The sequence below is a fragment of the Psammomys obesus genome, unplaced genomic scaffold (genome assembly GCF_907164565.1).
Source record: "Psammomys obesus unplaced genomic scaffold, mPsaObe1.curated_primary_1811, whole genome shotgun sequence".
Classification (NCBI taxonomy): Eukaryota; Metazoa; Chordata; class Mammalia; order Rodentia; family Muridae; genus Psammomys; species Psammomys obesus.
Genome location: NW_026596147.1, coordinates 8202024 through 8216108, shown reverse-complemented (window position 1 = coordinate 8216108; position 14085 = coordinate 8202024).

Below are 14085 nucleotides of genomic sequence, written 5' to 3'. Positions count from 1 at the left end.
AAGAAAGAAAGAAAGAAAGAAAGAAAGAAAGAAAGAAAGAAAGAAAGAAAGAAAGGAAGGAAGGAAGGAAGGAAAGAAGCAAGCAGAGGACTCCCACCTCTCAGTATGGATGTAGGGGACACTCAGCCAGGGGTCAAATATCTCTACCCACTCGCTATTCTGTATGTGAGTATTTTGTGGGGGGGGGGGTGGAGGAGAGACAGAGACAGAGACAGACCACACAAAGAGAGAAACAAAACTCACAAGGCCAGCACTCCCTGAAGGAGACCATGAACAGCCATTCCCGTTGACCAGGGCCTGTCACAGTTTTAACACTAAGAGTCACACACCAGGAGAAAATGCTCCGTCCAGGGCAAGAGCAGCTAAACATGCCATATGTAACAAACCATCCCAGTTCCAAGCTGCCTTAGAACGCCATCACTGTTTATTTGTCATTCTGCTGTTTGAGTCATCCCCGAAGACATCATTCGAAACTCGGAGCAGTGTCAGCTCAGCTGAGGGAGGGTGGAGGATCCATTCCCAGAGCACTGTACTCTCGTGGGACCAGAAATAGCTGCAGCCATTGTTGGAAAATAAATGTCACCAAAAGCAAATCACATCGAACTGTTCTTGAGGCAGTTGACCATCTGCATTCTAGGAGACTCCAGTCAGCACTGTGTAGAGAAGATGGCCTCTCTTCGGTTTTCTTCCTGTAAAGGTGATGACTGGGTTTGTGGTGCTCGAATTGACCGGCTCTTCAGATCTTGACATGTGTACCACAAACTCCGCCACTGCCAGCCTGTGCCAGCTCCGCTTAGCCACCGAGTCTGTCCCTCCTGGTCCACTCCTCAACCAAAGATCCTCAGGCTCCTACCAGTGAGGGTCCTTGGGACGGGGGCACTGGCTGAGCTTTCAGATGAGACAAACCCCAAATAATTAAACATACCAACAGAAACAGTGCTAAGGACTGAGCGATTCTCTCAAGAAAAGGGGAGACAGCCACAGGTGTTGAAAGAGACTGGGCATCGTGGCACACACCCTTGATCCCAAGGTTTGAGGGGTAGATGCAGGCTGATCTCAGTGAGTTCAAGGTCAGCCTGGGTCTATGTAGTAAATTCCAGGCCAGCCAAGGCTACATAGTGTCTCAGAAAAAAAGAAGAAAAAAGGTGAAAGATTACCCTTGTGACGGATGCAGGTAGGTATGAGGTATGTTAAAGTTATTTTGCTATAAGAAAATATCCAAGACAAGTTTAAGACGGGAGGAACAATATTTGGGTGGAACAGCCTGTAGTCCTGGCACCACTAAGGCAGAAGCAGGAGGATTCGGGGTATGAGGACAATCTGGGTCCACATTGTAAGTGCCTGTCAATAAAATGAAAAGGAAAAATGGCTGAGTCTTAGCTCCGATCTCTTGCCCATTGCCTTGGGGCCTGCAGTGACACAGGGTCTCATAGTGAGAGCAGCTGGAACACAGAAGAGCAAGAGACCAAGAGACCCCTAAGAATGTGCAGCTGGAGAGGGCGGCGGCCTGTTTGACCCCCAGTGCTGGGTAATGAAGAACCTGGGAGGGCTGGGAGTGTTACACACACGTGTGGGATCATGTCTACATTTTGTAAACTAACCGTTGGTTCTCAGGGTCCTGCTTTGCCTCATCCAAGATCCAAAAGCCACAACTATCTACAGACCAACAGTAGCTGGACTGAAGCTCAAAGCGTCTGTGGGCCTTGGGCAGGCTGGGCTCTGTATCCCACACCTATGGCTGACAGCAGAGGTCTGCAGCAGGGGTAGGGGCACAGGGAGAGAGAGACAGCAGGGCAACAGGGCAGGGGCACAAGATGGCATTGGAGAGAGAGCTAGAGACAGTAAGGTCAGGGGAAAGGTAGAGCCTCCTATTGTCAGAATAATCCGTTTTTTAAAATCCCTCTATGGTTGGCTCGATGTCTCAGTGACAAAAGCCATTGCCATTGAGCCTGACGGCCTGAGTTTGATCCTCAAATCCCACATGGTGTAAGGAGAGAACTGACTCCTACAATTGTTCTCTGGTCTCCTCACTCATTCTGTGGTATGCTCACCCACATATGCACACATGATAGATGACAGACAGACAGATACATAGATGATACATGGGTAGGTGATAGATGATAGATAGATAGAGATGGATGATAGATGAAATATGATTAGATAAATGATAGATGGATATAGATAGATATTAGATAGATAAATAGATCGATACATGATATAAAAATAAAAAATAATTAAATAAAAACAATTCCTCCGGCTCTCGAGACCCAAGCTTGTCATCCACAGTGTGTGCTCCAGCACTAGGCTAGGGCCAGGTTACGGGCCAAATGTCAGGCACATGATAAGGTCTCTGTCATGGTTGGAGACCCAGCAGGAAGGTTGTCTGCGGTGGAACCAGCTCTAGGAAAGGCCATTTTACGCCTCTCTGGCCAGCACCTGGGGGGTGTGCTCACCACAGGGACTGCCCTTTCTCCCTGTGGCTTTGACATGTCAGAAAAGACAAAGAGCTTCTTCCTGCCAAGCACAACTTCATTTAATTAAAGAAAGCCTGTAGTTCCAGAGACTGAAGCGGGAGGAACACCTGAACCCAGACGTTCCAGGCCGGCCTGTGCCAGACAGCAATACCCTATCTCTGAAAAGAAAAAGGAAAACAAAAAAGCAGTTTAAAAAAAAAAATCTATTCTTATCCTAGTAACTAGGAACTCTCAGCTCACTTATAAGGCCGAGGCTCCTGGCACCCTGATAGCGCACATGCTTTATGTTTCCTATGGTTCATCAAAATGTCTGCGCTGTGAATGGATTTGACAGATCCTCCTAGAATAAGGACAGAATTCGAGCGCTGTGGAGTCTGTGACCACTGCTATTGGCCTTTCCTGCTGCTGATGACACCAGTTGTCCCTGAACATCTGGTGATACCAGCTGCCTTGGGGTAGAAAAAAACTGCTGAGGCCACTTGGGCTACGAATAAGAGGCCTCTAGTACCGGCTGTCTCACTAGCCGTTGCAGTCAGGCAAGGGCAGTGTGCCGGCAGCAGGCAGGTCTTTGATGCTAGAAATTGTGTCTGGGGCTTTGCGCGTGCTATGCACCTTAATCTCTAGGAGCAAGAACGAAAGCACAGAAGGGTCAGGTCTCTTTCACATGGTCCCAGAGGTAACTACAGACCTTTGGAACCCAAGAGTGAATTCTCAAAACTCAAAGGTGACCTGGGATGTCCCCTACATCCGTGTCAGAATGTTGTCCCTCCTAAGGAAATCACCCGAGGAGCTTATTCCAAGTGCTCTTTGGGTTCCACCTCAAGGGAGCTGGCGGGGAGAACCCTGGGTGATGGGTTCTGCGGGGTGAGCGGTCCCACTGGGGTCCATCTCAGATGGTTGACTAGGAGGTAAAGACAGGGGTACAGCAGCCACCACGGGAATGTCTTGTCACACAGAGATGATGGATACAAATGGCTTCCAAGCATACGCCGTGATAAAATGAAGCAGAACAACTAAGAAGTGATAAGAGGTTTTGGTTATTTGTGTGTGTGGATAAACACACACATAGGTTTTCCTCAGGCTCCATGCTCAAGGCCACATACCTCCTTTGAGACAGGGCTCCTCATTAGCCTGAAGCCCTCCAGATAGGCCAGCTGAGTTGAAGGCATCCCCTTGTCCCACTGAGGTAACCAGTGCAAGCCATTACTCCCAGTGTTTTTACATACCATCGGGGATCAAACTCAGGTCCTTTTGCTTATTCAACAACAGCTTTGTTGCCTAAACCTATCTCCCCAAGAAGTGATACATTCTGAGAACTGATAAATATCTTTGTTTTTAACATAACTTATACAAGTTTATATAATTCAGTTTTTAATGGTGACTGTGTTCAACAACCATCTTAGTATCCCAAGACCCTCAGCAGGTAGCCAAGATGAAACAGACTCAAAACATGACTGTGCCATGACCGTGTGCTCCAATTGGGTGTCACCAGGAGCTGAGGCAGGCTTCTGCGGGTTAGAAACCCCCTCTAGTGAATCCCAAGCACACCAAACTTGACCTTGGGGTATCATGGCCCTTAGGCTCGCTGCCCGCAGCTGGAGTCTCAGAATCCTTAGGATGCTTCTTTATAGCACACCCGCTGAGGCTAGCCTCGGGGGCAAGCAAAGGGCAGAACTGGTTTGTGGGTCTCAGCCAGTGCCAGGGCAAAGGCTAGATTGGCTGGTGGGACTCTGTCAGCTCCCAGCCATTGACACGTCCTGCTTGATTTGTGCTGGTTCTCTCTAAGGTTATCAGATGAGGTTCCTGATGACTCTGCCTGTGCCAGGTCTACAAAATGTGCCAGCCTGCTTCAGAGGCTGAAGATGCTAGTGGTTAGAAAACACACACACACACACACACACACACACACACACATATACTATATTTAAAATCCTACCTCCTGCGTGCATTTATTAGTTCAGTTTTATAGTCAGTCTGTGTATTAGTTCAGTTCCCTTGAATTAGACAGATGATAGACAGATAGATGATAGATAGATAGATAGATAGATAGATAGATAGATAGATAGATAGATAGAGATAGAGAGATAGATAATAAGTAGATATGGTATCTCTACATGCTGAAATATTTTTGACTCTAAAGAGTAAAATCCCAGGGCCAAGGAGATGGTTCAGTGAGTCAGAGGGCTTGCTGTTAAAATATGAGGAGCTGAGTTCAAATCTTCAGCATCCACATAAAAGGCAAGACATGGCTGCTTGAGCCTGTAAGTACACATTGGAGTTTATTATTTCTGTTCCATGATACAAACACCATCGTTATCTCCGTTTGACAGATGAGGAACTGGATTTAAATAGGGCAACTAACTGGTGTGAAAACAGTAGAGCAAACAGGCAAGTCCAGGCTTGTTGGTGTCAAGCCCTAATCTTTCACACCATTGGTCATCGTCACAATAGCTTCTCCATTTTGTCTTAAAGCTCTGCTTGTTTCCTGTGGGCAGTCATTGGCTATGGCGATTTCTTGGACCAGAGTCAGAACTCCCAGTGTGTTCTTCAAGCAATGGGCATTAACATTCCGAGAAGCACCTGCTAGCTTTGTAGATGTAAAGTTAGAAACCACAATGGGAAAAGGGCTTAGTAGGGGGGATTATGGAAATTGTCCTAACCTGAAACAGTCTCCACCCATTCCACAAATACAAGTGAAAAGACCTCAGGATTAACAGGGTTCTTTACCTTATAAATCCTTTCTAAATATTAATCTGGGCTCTCTGTCCTCTGGCTTAGCTAATTTCCAGTTAACTGATGGGAAATCATCACACACCAGGCTGGAGCAGCAGCCTTTCTGAGAAGCTGAGGCCTGAAGAGCTGGTTGAAGTTCAGGGTCAGGACTGAGCTATGGTCTCTGGACTTGGATTCCTGGGCTCTTTCCACTCGTTCACAAGATGTGCAGTTCAGCAGGAATCCTCATCCCCAGTGAAGCTCCAGCCATCACAGTGTTTGTCTTTCTCTCCAGGTCAGAGAACAAATTCCGTGCAAACATCAGCCTGTCATGTGCTGGAAAGTATGCTGGGAGAGGTGGGGAGGGCTTAAGGGATGGGACACAGGGTCCTGGACAGCACAAACAGGAGCCAGAGCTATGGTGCGGCCCGACCTGGAGCCTCTGCAGAGAGCCTACACGCCTCCCATGTCTATTCCGCTTTACCATCAGCCTTGGGACCTTCGTAGCAAAGATTCTCCAGGCAGAATGGAACACCCACGGCTTCTAAAAACTAATGGTGGGTTCTCAGGCCTAGTGTGCATGGGGGCCTTAATGAACGTGACCCACACTCCTCCCAGGAGTACCCGCAGACCACTCAACCCTGACTTTTCACTCTCACCAGAAAGACCTGCTGTAGGAAACCTCGAGAGCTGCGTGTCTGTGAGGGCCAGAGCTCAGTCATGCTCAACTCTGTGAAACAAGGTCTGAACCTAGTTCATCCGTCCTGCCTGGCTGACTGGCCAGGGAGCTCAAGGGATCCGCCTGTCTCTCATCCTCGCCCCCACCACACCCGGCTCTCATATTGGTGCTAGGGCTCTGAACTCTTGTGTGGTAAATACTTTGGTGACTGAGCCACCTCCCCAGCCCCTTCAACAAGTGTTTTCTCGGCTGCCACAGGCCAGGTCCTGAGCAAAAGCAGGTCAACGGTTCTGTCACATCCCTGTTTTGTGTCTCATGGAAGTAGGGTCAGTTTTGGTAGGAAAAAAAAAAATACACATTTGATGGCTAAAGGAAACCATCTACGGGAAGGAATTTAAATGAGTGCTCCTGAGCCTCCATATTTGTCTTAATTCACTTGTAAACCCCGGCATGACACAGCCCAGAGTCACATGAGAAGGGAATTTCAGTTAAAGGATTCCCCCAGATCAGATTGGCCTATGGGTGTGTCTGGTGGGGTATTGTCTTGATTGCTAACTGATGTTATAGGGCCTACCCAACAGTGAGTGGAACCCTTCCCCAGGCTGGTAGTCCTAGAATGTACAGGAAAACTAGCTAAACAGGAGCCTACAAGAGAGAGAGCAAGCAGTATTCCTCCATAGTTTTTGTTTGTTTGTTTTCATTTTTATGTGTATGTGCCTGTGTGAGTTTAGGTGCCCTGCATGAGTACAGGGTCCTCAGGAGCAGAAGGGAACATCAGATTCTCTAGAATTAGAGTTACAGATGGCTGTGGTGTAGGAGCTTGAACCCGGGACCTCTGGAAGAGCAACCAGTGCTCTTAACCAATGAGCCATCTCTCCAACCTCATCCTCCACGATTTCTGCTTCAAGTTTCTGCTCGGGTCCCTGCCCTGATTCTCCTCAAAGACAGGCTGTGGTCCAGAGCCGTAAGCCAAGTAAACACATTCCTCTTAAGTTTCTCTTGGTCAAAATGGTTTATTACAGCAATAGAAAGGAGGCTAGAACAGCACCCAAGCTGGGTTCCTCAGACCACCACCACTCAAGCCCGTCGCTGATAAATACTTCAAGGCAGAGAAGGGAAAGTACTGTTTCAATTGCCCCTGGCCTCACCGAGCCTCACAGATCCTGGGACATACTGGAGGACTTCAGATCTCATACCTGCAGACCTTCGCAGACTTCGAGGGGGTTCTCTGAAACAGTACACCCTCCCAGCGCCAGCCCAGGTCTCTGACAGAGCCACAGAGGCACACAGAGCAACGCCGGGCAGCCAAGCAGTGTACAGCTGGGCCGGGGGTGGGAGGGGAGCAGAGGTCTCCGACCCCACCAGGTTCGCTTGCCACGGCGGGAACACCTGCGCCTGCGGACACAGTGCTCTTTGTTCTCGCCACAGATCGCTCCGCATCCGTTTCCTGAGAACGGTACACGGAGGGCCGAAGGCTTCGCTCTTCCATTTCGCTGCAAAAGAAACTGGGCGCTGCCGTGGTGTTTTCTCAGATGGTCTCCTTGGAAAAGTCATTGCCTGCTTCCTTTTTATTCAAAGACATACCTGCTTCCTATTTAACCACAGAAAGCATTCGAGAGCCACGGACTCCCCGGGCTATTGGGTGAGGGGGACATCAGGGTTCAAACCCACCAGTCACAGAGTCAAAAAGAGACACTAGTCCATCCAGGCTGTGTTTGCTGCTTTCCCCGTTGCTGCGACCAAACAACCTGACAAGAAGCAAGTTAGAAGAAGGGAGACTTTCGCTGGCTTGCAGTTGGAAGGGATACGGCCCGGCCCGTGGTGATGGGGAAGGCGGGGTGGTGCTGAGGCGGTGGGGCGGTGAGTGAGGCAGTTGGGGAGCAGGTAGCCATGAGCTCAGGCAGGAACCGTGCCTGCCAGCCAGACCCCATAGGAACGTGCGAAGGGGAACACTTTACAGTCAAAACATTCCCCCTGAAAATTCACTCTAACACACGCTTTAAAATGATATTATTCAGAAGTACCAAAGGCTTCCGCTTACTCCTCCAAGCAGATCAGACTCTTCCTGTAGCATAAACTGATGTATGGGGAATGTAAGGAGATGGGCTCTAGAATCAGAAAAACCTGGGCTCAAAGCTTAACTCTGCTTCGCACCGTTCTGCGACCTTGGGTAATGTAACATCCTGTCTCTTGGTCTATACTAGATGATAAAACTTCAGTATTCTCAAGGTGACTGAGAACATTGGTGACAATGTGTGGAATCCCGAAACGCTTAATGCTCAATAAATGAGCTGCTATTTTTACCTGGTGGTTTTTTGTTTTTTTTTTTTCTCCAACCTTCCTTCAGGGAAATGTGAAATGTCAGTGCTTCTGTGGCTAGGTTCTTTGTTACTGTGCATGACCTGAACCAGGTGCCCTTGTCCAAAGCTTTATATGACTTGATTCTTCTAAAATTAGGGGTTTGTGCCATGGAAAGAGCTTGGCAGGCAAGCTTGGATCAAGAGCCTGCCTGTGAAACCCATTGTTTCTCCCAGGACACAACTGAATGGCTCCGTCTCCCACACTCTTCTCTCACACAGTACCATCGCTTGCTGCTGACCTGGTGGCCTTCAGATAGGAGGATCACAGACTCCGGTTTCTGACCTCGGTCCCTGAAGGCACTGGCCCCCCTGCGCTTCTACAGTTGTGGCTCAAAGGCAGGATGCAAAAGCAGTGTTTTTCGTCAGGTGTTAGCCAGCTCTTGTTGTGGAGAAAGGGCTGTGGCTTTTATCAGCACAAAGATTTCTGTCCGCATGCTCAGGAAGGTTTCTTTCTTAAGAGCAGTCAAATTTATGAAAGAGATTCCAAACATGAAATACTTTATACCTATTCCTGAATGTTTACATTTGTCCACCCATCCATCCACCCAACTGTCCATCCATCCGTCTATTCTACCGACCTATGAACCCATCTACCCATCCATCCATCCATCCATCCACCCATCCACCCACTAATCCATTCATCCATCTACCAACCCATTTATGTAAGCACCTACCATCCACCCGCCCACCCACTTGTCTGTTCATCCACAGACCTGCTCACACATCTAGCATTCAGCTGGCTGCTCGGGCACACATCGGTTCATCAGTCCCTTGCTACATTAACTTAGCTGTGCTAAGTTTTGCTAAGACAAAATGAACGTCCTTGACTAAAAAATCTGAAATCCAAAATTTTCCTAAATCTTAAGCTTCTTGACACTGTGTGGTGATTTGAATGGGAATGACCCCCCATAGGCGTATATATTTCAATGCTTGGTCCGCAGTTGGTAGAACTAGGTGGGAAGGATTAGGAGGCGTGGCCTTTGGGGGATAGATAATGGCTTTGTTGGAGGAGGTGTGTCACTGAGGCCATGTCAGGCCCAGTCTCCCTGTCCCTGTCCCTCTTCCTCTCCCTTTCTCTCTCTCTCTCTTTCTCTCTCTCTCTCTCCTTCTCCCTCTTCTCCCTCCCTCTCTCTCTCTCTCTGTCTACAACTTTCAGGTGTGACCTCTCAGCTACTTCTCCAGCACCATGTCTACCTGTCTGTCACTATGCTCCCTGCCACGATGATCATGGATTACTCCCCTGAAGCTGTTAATAAACAATGAAATGCTTTCTTTCATAAGTTGCCTTGATCGTGGTGTCTCTTCACAGCAATGGAGCAGTAACTGAGAGGCACCACCTATGGCAAATTCCAATATTGACCTCCTATGGTAAGCCTTACTCATGAACATGAGTGCAATGAGAACGTTGTCCGAACTTACCTTTAGGCTAGGGATACAAGGTATGAATAAAACAAATTCATTTCATAGTTAGACCTGGGTCCCACTTCCATGATATCTCAATACATAGAAGAGAACATTCCAGAACTGGAAAATTCCAGTCACCTGTTTTGAAGTAAGGAAAGCTCAGCCTGGTGTCTTCATGCCGGGTATATGATTCATGAAGGACTGGAGAGTGTGGAAAGGGGGTCTTCGCTGCGAAGGGGCTCAAAGACCTCTCAAGTGAAGACCTTTCTAAAGATGCCGCTGTGGAGGTGCTTTGCTTTGGCCAGCATGCCAGGTGAAGGGGTTCTCTTTGCAGGGGTGGAGAAGTGGCACCCTTCATCTCATGCCCAACATTCCACTGCACTCATGTCTGAGAACCTCTCCAAAACCAAGGCAACTGTGCTAGCCCATTTCCCCTAGGTGTTGAGCTTGGCAGACTATGCCCAACCTTTCAGAAGGGTGTGTGACCAGGGCCTTAACACAGTGTAGAATAATACAGACCTTGGAGCCTACCCTCAGGGACAAACTCAGGGAGCCTGCCTTCAATGAGCACCAACTGACTCACACGTGGTTTCTGTGAAAGAGAGGCCATTACCTGAGGAAAGGTAGTTACATTCTCTCATGCTGGGGTCCCTATATAGTCCTGCTGTGGCCCTTGGCTAACCTGATGGATTTCAAACCACAGCACTGAGAGAAATGTCAACTAAAGCAAATTCTCACCAGGCCCAAGTTTAAAAGGCTAAATAAATAAAGTGCCCCACTGGTGAAATGTTAAGGAAATAAGCCCAGCTGGACCCTGCTGTTGGCCTGGTAGAATGCTTTTGCTTCTGGAGAAAAGCCACACAAGGCTGGCAGGATGGCCTAGCAGGTGAGGTCACTTGTTACCAAGCCTGATTGGCATGAGTTTGGTTCCCAGGATCCGAGAGAACTGCCTCCTTCAAGTTGTCCTCTGACCTCCACATGCACACTGTGGGAATCTATACACCCAAACACACACAGGCAAGCAAGTGTACACACACACACACACACACACACAAACACACGCACGCACGCACACATCTGAAAGACAATGATTGACAGCAGAGGAGACCTGTAGCCATGACCAGAAGTGATAGATAAGCAGTCACACTTCCTTTTTTCTTTTTTTGGAGGGTAGGGGGAAGAGTGTAGGGGTGCTTTTTCAGGTAGGGTCTCACCATATAGCTCTGGCTTTCCTGGAACCCACTGTGTAGACTAGGCTGACCTCAAACTCACAAAGATCTGCCTGCCTCTGCCTCCCGAGTGCTGGAATCAACTATGCCCAGCTAACACTGGCGTTTTCTGATGGCTTCTCTCCAAAGAGACAGTAGAACTCACAAGTATTTCATCTCTGGGTAGCAGTGTAACTATTGCTTGTTCTTTATTCTCATGTCTGCTGGTAGCTTTCTCACCATGAAATGCTGCAGCCCAGAAGGGTGGGAGGGCTTGCTGTAGAGCCATGACGGGCTATTAGAACTTCAAACTACCCAGCACAAGCTAAATAAGCGTCTTTCTTTCTTTTTCCTCCATGAGCACAGTGAAAAAGAGCTGATTGATGCAGCCCTGTCCCTCCTTGGACAAAGCAAACACCCAAACACCCAAACACTGCTGCATTTCTTCACTGAATTCCGCTTCCCACATCCTGATGTGGGCCATGTCTCCGGCCACACCTGACCACACTCAAATAACACCTTCCCGCTCCGGTAGGCATACATGGTCATGTCGCAACCCTACAGGGTTTCACAGCTGTGGCACACAAAGGGTTTTATATATGACAAATAAGGCCAGCTATGCCCCACCCTCCACCAGTACCCGAGTATCTTCCCCGCCCCCCCCCCCCCCGGGCGTCGGTAGGATGGGCTCTGGGAGGAACTGAGAGAGAAGCTGAGAACCGGAGCTAGGGGACCAAATGTTCAGACCCTAGACTTTTGAGAAGTTGGTGGGAGTGGAGAGCTATTTGTGACTCACCTAAAAGCATTGTTGCTTACGGAGTTCAGAATTATAAAGAACTGCTTATGAGATTTACATTTATTAGGCGTGTGTTTTCTTTTTATTGTTTTGGAAAGTTTCCATTTCAAACCATTGAGAATATGCAAAGTTCAAGTGCCCTTCTTTCTACACATGGCTGGTCTCTTGCCAATCTCAGGGGTGTCCATTGCACTAAAAAGTTCCTTATTGTCCCTTTTTTGAGAAAGGTCATGATGCTCTAATAGCATTATTGGCACCCCAGAAGCAAGTCGAAGAGTGCTGCATGAAAACACACACACAAAGAGGAGAGAAGTTGATGTCATGGAATGGTGGGCACAGCACTTTGCAAACCAGATCCCACTGAGGGAGACAGGCCTGCTCCCACGCTGGGTTTACATTTCTTTATTAATTAATTTACTTGTTTATTTATGCTTAGTTATAGAGTGTGTGCATACATGTATGGGCACACATCTGTCACAGTGTGTGTGTGTGGGTCAGAGGACAACAAACCCTCCTTCCATCATGTCGCATGGGATAGAAGACAGACAGTCTTGATGGCAAGCACGCTGGCCTGCTGAGACAGCTCACAAGCCTTGTGATGCTCCATTATTAACTGTTGACCATATTGAGCTCAAGGGTACCTGGTGGCAGGGAAGGCATTATTTCTGGGAGGGTGTGTGGTTATTTCCACCAGAGGTAGACATTTGAATAAGCACGCATGCTCGCAGTGTGGGTGGACATCCTATCTGTCCAAGGACCAAACACAGCAAGACAGTGAAGGATATTCTCTCTCTTTCTCTCTCTCCCTCCCTCCCTCCCTCCCTACCTCCTTATCCATCTTTTCCACTCCCTCTGTCTGTCCCATCCTCCTTTTCTCCCTGTCTCTCACTATCTCATCTCTTGTCTTTCTCCTTTCCCATAAGCCAGGTCATCTATTTTCTCACCTCTAATATCAGAACCCCTGGTTCTTGAACTTCTAGATTCAGGCTCTTATATGTGAATGCCAACCCAACCCCATACCCTGAACCTCCTGTCTGGGCCTTCAGTCCTGGACACAGGCTTCCCTCGTTCTTTAAATTACATAATGTGTATCACAGGACTTCGTGTGTGAACCAGTTTCTAGAACAAACCTCTTCTACATCCACGTATGTAACTGACTGGTTCCACTCCTCAAGAAGCCTAAAACACTTGTCATTCTACCACATAGCTCTTCTTGTTTAGTCTTTAAGCTTTGTGGAGGACCTATCAGAGAGAAGAGGAAGCAGCAGTGAGTGAGCAAGGTCCACTTCCACCACCCTCCCCTTCCTGTCCTGACGATGCTCCTGCCTGGATATTATCACCTTCATGGATGCTGATTATTTTGGACACAAATGGACAAGCAGCATTTATTCTAAATCATCTTAAGAAAGAGGCTAAAGCAGAAGTTGGTATTTTTGTTGGTTCCTTTGATCCATAATGCTCTCTGCTGGGTTGATTTGAAACTAGAGAGCCAGAGAGATACGAACTTATGGGAAGCCCTCACTTGTTTTTTGCTTGCCTGCTTGTTTTGTTTTTATTATAGTCTAAAAGCCACCTCTTAAAGAAAATTCTATTTAGCTGTCTATTGTATGTTTGTGTATCGCATGTGTCCAGTGCCACCTGAGGTCAGAGGAGGGCATCAGATCAGAACTGGGGTTAAAGGCAATTGTGAGCCACCATGTGGGTTCTGGGAAACAAACCCAGGTTTTCTGCAAGAGCAGTAGGTGCTCTTAACTGCTGAGCCATCTCTCTCAGCTCCCGAAACCATCTCTGCATGCCGTAAGTAGCTTTCCATGACCCGTCATTTGCATAAAGCCAGTGCAAACCCAGACAGGGACCCACATCATTTGTTTGCGTGCTCAGGCTGTGCTGTAAACTTTTCAAGAGGAAGTTACCTAGTCTGCTACTGGCCTCCGTCTCTTCTTCCAATCCTTTCCCTCTGTACCTTTCCTCTTGGGATAGTCAGCCTCAGAGTAGACCCTTGTTGGTCTCTGAATATGAACCATTCCCTCACAATCTCATGTGTTTGCACGCTTGCTCACCAGCTTGTGGCTCTGTTTGGGGAGGTTATTGAACTCTGGGGCTGGGGGCTAGCTAGGAGGAGGTGGGCTGGAGTGGGGCACACCTTAAAGGTGCTGTCTGCTTCTGCTGCTGCTTGAAGCTTTCTCTCCCTTACAGGATTCTCTTCTTCTTCCAGCTGTCAGGCATTTTGCTCTACGACAGACAGATAGCCTTTGAAATGTGGGAAAATGAAGTTGCTTCTTGAGTTGTTTCTACCAACTACTCTATTCTGTCACTGCTGTGAAGAAAAGTCACTAATAAACTCCCTCTGTAATCTTGGCTGTAGAGAACTAGAGTGGGTAAACCTATATTTAAGCCTAGTGGGAGTGTGTGTGTGTGTGTGTGTGTGTGTGTGTGTGTGTGTGTGTGTGTG